Below are 5,814 nucleotides of genomic sequence, written 5' to 3'. Positions count from 1 at the left end.
AACTTGGATTAGCTAACACAACGTTCCATTGGAACACAGGAGTGATGGTTGCTGATAATGGACCTCTGTACGCCTATGTACAGTTGAAGTCAGAAGTTTACATACACTTAGGATGGAGTCATTAAAACTCGTTTTTTCAACCACTCCACAAATTTCTTGTTAACTGCTCTGGGATAGGTGGCAGTATTTTCACGTCCGGATGAAAAGAGTGTCCAAAGTACTGCCTGCTACTCAAGCCCAGAAGCTAAGATATGCATTTTATTAGTAGATTTGGATAGAAAACACTCTGAAGTTTCTAAAACTGTTTGAATCATGTCTGTGAGTATTAACAGAACTTATTTGGCAACGAGGACAAACCATTCAGATAAATTTTTTGAGGTCACTCTTTTCAATGTGTTTTCATTGAGAATCCAGATTTCTAAGGGACCTTCTTGCAGTTTCTATCGCTTCCACTGGATGTCAGCAGTCTTTAGAAATTGGTTGAGGTTTTTCCTTTGAGAAATGAAGAAGTACCACTGTTCAGAATAGGTCTCGATGGAAGTGTACTCTTTGTTAGAGGCGCGGACCTGAAAGCTAGCTACACTTTTTTTCCTCCGGTATTGAACACAGATCATCCCGTCTTAAATTTTTATACGTAAAAAAATACCTAAAGTTGTATTACAAAAGTGGTTTGAAATGTTTGGACAAAGCTTACAGGTAACTATGACATATTTTGTAGTCACATTGCGCAAGCTGGAACCAATGTTTTTCTGGATCAAACGCGCCAAATAAATGGCACAATTTGGATATATATCGACGGAATTAATCGAACAAAAGGACCATTTGTGATGTTTATGGGACATATTGGAGTGCCAACAGATGAAGCTTGTCAAAGGCATCAATTATATCTTTATTTCTGCGTTTTGTGTCGCGCCTGGAGGGTTGAAATAGGATTGTATGTGTTTGTTTACTGGGGTGCTGTCCTCAGATAATAGCATCGTTTGCTTTCGCCGTAAAGCCTTTTTTAAATCTGACATGTTGGCTGGATTCACAACAAGTGTAGCTTTAATTTGGTGTATTGCATGTGTGATTTCATGAAAGTTACATTTTTATTGTGATTTATTTGAATTTGGCGCTCTGCATTTTCACTGGGTGTTGGCCGGTGGGACGCTAGCGTCCCGCGTATCCCAGAGAGTTTAAGAAACTATAGTTTTGGCAAGTTGGTTAGGACATCTACTTTGTGCATGACAGAAGTAATTTTTCCAACAATTGTTTACAAAAATATTATTTCACTTTCAATTCACTGTATCACAATTCCAGTGGGCCAGAATTTTACATACACTAAGTTGACTGTGCCTTTAAACAGCTTGGAAATATCCAGAAAATGATGTCATGGCTTTAGAAGCTTCTGATAGGCTAATTGACATCATTTGAGGAAATTGCAGGTGTACCTGTGGATGTATTTCAAGGCCTACATTCAAACCCAGTGCCTCTTTGCTTGACATCATGGGGAAATTAAAAGAAATCAGCCAAGACCACAGAAAAAAAAATTGGACCTCCACAAGTCTGGTTCATCTTTGGAAGCAATTTCCAAATGCCTGACGGTGCCACGTTCATCTGTAAAAACAATAGTATGCAAGTATAATCACCATGGGACCATGCAGCCGTCATACCGTTCAGGAAGGAGACGCGTTCTGTCTCCTAGAGTTGAACGTACTTTGGTGCGAAAAGTGCAACTTAATCCCAGAACAACAGCAAAGGACCTTGTGAAGATCCCGGAGGAAACAGGTACAAAATTATCTATATCCACAGTAAAATGAGTCCTATATCAACATAACCTGAAAGGCCGCTCAGCAAGGAAGAAGCCACTGCTCCAAAAATAAATAAGCCAGACTACGGTTTGCAACCGCACATGGGGACAAAGATTGTACTTTTGGAGAAATGTCCTCTGGTCTGATGAAACAAAATAGAACTGTTTGGCCATAATGACCATTGTTATGTTTGGAGGAAAAAGGGGATAGGCTTGCAAGCCCGAAGACCACCATCCCAACCGTGAAGCATGGGGGTGGCAGCATCATGTTGTGGGGGTGCTTTGCTGCAGGAGGTACTGGTGCACTTCACAAAATAGATGGCATCATGAGGGTGGAAAATTATGTGGATATATATATTGAAGCAACATCTCAAGACATCAGTCAGGAAGTTAAAGCTTGGTCGCAAATGGGTCTTCCAAATGGACAATGACCCCAAGCATACTTCCAAAGCTGTGGCAAAATGGCTTAAGGACAACAAAGTCAAGGTATTGGAGTGGCCATCACAAAGCCCTGACCTCAATCCCATAGAAAATGTGTGGGCAGAACTGAAAGCGATTGCCAGCAAGGAGGCCTACAAACCTGATGCAGTTACACCAGCTCTGTCAGGAGAAATGGGCCAAAATTCACCCAAATTATTGTGGGAAGCTTGTGGAAGGCTTCCCGAAACATTTGACCCAAGTTACACTCAATTAGCATTGCCTTTAAATTGTTTATGTAAACTTCTGACCCACTGGGAATGTGATGGAAGAAATAAAAGCAGAAATAAATCATTCTCTCTACTATTATTCTGACATTTCACATTCTTAAAATAAAGGGGTGATCCTAAATGACCTAAGACAGGGAATTTTTACAAGGATTAAATGTCAGGAATTGTGAAAAACTGAGTTTAAATGTATTTGGCTAAGGTGTATGAAAACTTCCAACTTCAACTGTATATATTCCATAAAAAAATAGACAATTTCCAGCTGCAATAGTCATTTACAACATTGACACTGTCTTTCTGATCAATTTGATGTTATTTTAATGGACAGAAATTGTGACATTTCTAAGTGACCCCAAACATTTGAACGGTAGGGTATTTGAAATCAAAATCCAGACAAAAGTAGCAGTTTGATAGCTTCTGAAGCCAGACTTATACATTTTTGTGCAATTGCTACGATAACATACATCAATTCATTTTCACCAACGAACCCAGGTACAGGTACACACCTGGAAACTCCAGGCAATTAGTGTATGATTATGCTTAAAAGGTGTTTCTGTTAAATAATACACTCAAATGTGGATATTTTCTAAGAATTTACATAGAAACCACAGAAACACAAACAATTGTCACGTCTACTCCTGCTCCTCCTCTCTGGCGCTCGTTGTCACCAGTTGTCTAATCATTACGCACACCTGCCACCATTTATGCGCACCTGTGCCTCATGACACTCACCTGGACTCCATCACTTTCCTGATTACCTTCCCTATATCGGTCACTCCTTTTGGTTCTTTCCCTAGGCGTTATTGTTTCCGTTCCTGTCTGTACACTACCTTTGTGTTTTGTTCTATGTTTGTTTGTTTATTCAGTTTTTCACTCCCTGTACTTGCTTCCCAACTCTCTGCGCACACATTACAGAGTAATGCCTCACCAAAGCGGAGCATCAGGGAGTGTTTTTTGTGTTGGTAGGTGACGTTGGGTCCGGATGCCGCTGCCGGAACAACCGAGGACGCCTCAGCTGGCTCGCCAGGTTCACAAGACTCGATAGGCTCCTCAGGCTCCCGCGCCTCATCCGGCATGACAGGTTCCCGCGCCTCAGCAGAGGTGACCAGTCTGCTCCTGGTCCCTGGGATCGTCCCTTTGGTCGGTGTCCTTTGGCTGTAGATGCGTGTCGAGGAGGGGCTACTGTCACGTATACTCCCCCTCCGGCGCTCTAGGTCACCAGGTTGCCCATTATAACGCACACCTGTCACCATCGTTACACGCACCAACGCATCATCAGACTCACCTGGATTTCATCACCTTCTTGATTACCTTTCATATATCTGTCACTCCCTTTGGTTTCTTCCCCAGGCGTTACTGACTCTGTTTGGGTTTCATGTCTGTACGCTTTTCGTGTTTCTTGTTTTGTACCATGTTCTATTTCTTTATTAAATTATTCACTCCCTGTACTTGCTTCCCGACTCCCAGTGTACACATTACAAGACAAAATGACCTGTTATAGACTTTATCCCTCTAGAGTCACTGTATTACTTCACAAAACAAACATTGGTTTATTGATTAGGCTAAATTAATACAATTTACATTTTCACTTTGCAAGAGAATGTTTAAACATTTTCTCTTGCGTGGCAATGCTCAAGTAGGGTCTCTGGTTAAGAATCTACATTAAGGCATAAATCTGAGGACATAGAGACTCTGAGACATCACCATACTTGAGGCTTTGCTACAGGATATTGCTTCTGCATTCAGGGGATAACTCCGAGTTCATCTGCAACTGCACCTCCTAAAAGCCCAGCATGGAGATGAAAGAAGAGAATTAAAACAAAGACGACAATTGTAAAATAAAATTGGGCAAAATGTCAATGTACTGTATAATAAAAATAGGTAGCTAGAAAAAATGTATTATTTGCTGTGTCACTGGACAGTTCTTTTCAGCCTTCACAAATATGGAGAATGGGCTATGACAGAAAGCATAGAAATTAGACATGATTCAAATGGTAAGGTGCTTCAGATTGCTATGCTAATGTGTGGGCTATTTGTATTTGAACTTATTGCTTTGCGCAGAAAAGGAATGGCTGTGACTGAAAAAAATCTTTAAAAAACAGATGTCTATTTGTGAACTAGCTATATTGTGATATGTTTGAACTAGCTATAACATTTGGTCCCTGGCTGGCACTACATTTTTTTTATTGACAGTGTGCGGCCTTATTGTCTGTACTGAGCCAAAGCACACCTCCTTTAACCTTCTGTTACTAAACACTATATCGCTGCTACTACACAGCAAGGCACAAGGCTTAAACTGAGCTCCACAGGCAGATAACACTAAAAAAAGAAGTTAATACTACTAAAAGCTATTGTATCTATGGTTCTTCATACAATCCCTCAGAAGTGCAGAAGTTCAGAATTCAACTACATGAAAACATTTTTCAATCTACATTAACTGTAGAACTCTTGCTAATTGTAGATACTGCATCATGCACATTTAAATATGTAGGCTAATGTTGATTGTAACTGAGGCAGCTTCATATGTTTTTTTTATGAACAAATAATATCAATCAATCAATCAAATAAATGACCAGCATGTGAATGCTCAGCAGGCTGGTGTGTGTCCATAGCCTCTGCAGACTTGGCATGTCTTCTAATCTACAATATGTGAGGGTTTATGTGAAAGACACAAGCGATAAATAAAGTGAGCGAGAGAGAGAACCTGTGTGAGAGTATTCCTGCCCACGCTGACAATTAATGATGACAATTTTAATTTTGATACGCTAGCTGTTCCCTTGTTCAGCCAGGCCAGACGAGTCCAGGAAGTCACCTATCTAATAAATGCCACATGATATAAATGTGCCGAGGCACTGCCTGTAACCTGGCAGCTGTGGGTGAATCAATCACAGACTAAGCGTTACTTTCTACTGACATATACTCTCTCCCTGGCCTCAAAAGCAGTTCTGTCAACCAGATCCTATTAATTATGTAGTCCCTCACCCGTGCCGCTGAGATACCTTACAATATTTACAGTGTTCATCCCATCTGCATCACATAGCTCTCATCGGCTATTATGTTACTTTACTGAACCACAGAGTTACTGTTCATGAAGAATCAGACACGGGGGTTTCATAAACTTGTCAATTTGTAAGGTGTGTGTGTGTGTGAGGAAAAAAATATGTGTCCATCCATCAAGCCCACGCAGAATTAAATCCCTTGAGGGGAGGAGGGGTAGAGGAACGGAGTGAATCTAAAACGGGTCACGTGGATCACGTGTGACCCCCTCTGCTAAGTATGCAGTGACGTTTGAGAGCTCAGTCAGTGTAGCGGTGCCTGTCA

Source organism: Salvelinus sp. IW2-2015, linkage group LG13 (assembly GCF_002910315.2).
Source record: "Salvelinus sp. IW2-2015 linkage group LG13, ASM291031v2, whole genome shotgun sequence".
NCBI lineage: Eukaryota > Metazoa > Chordata > Actinopteri > Salmoniformes > Salmonidae > Salvelinus > Salvelinus sp. IW2-2015.
The sequence above is the reverse complement of the archived record's forward strand: the minus strand, read 5'-3'. Positions refer to the sequence as shown.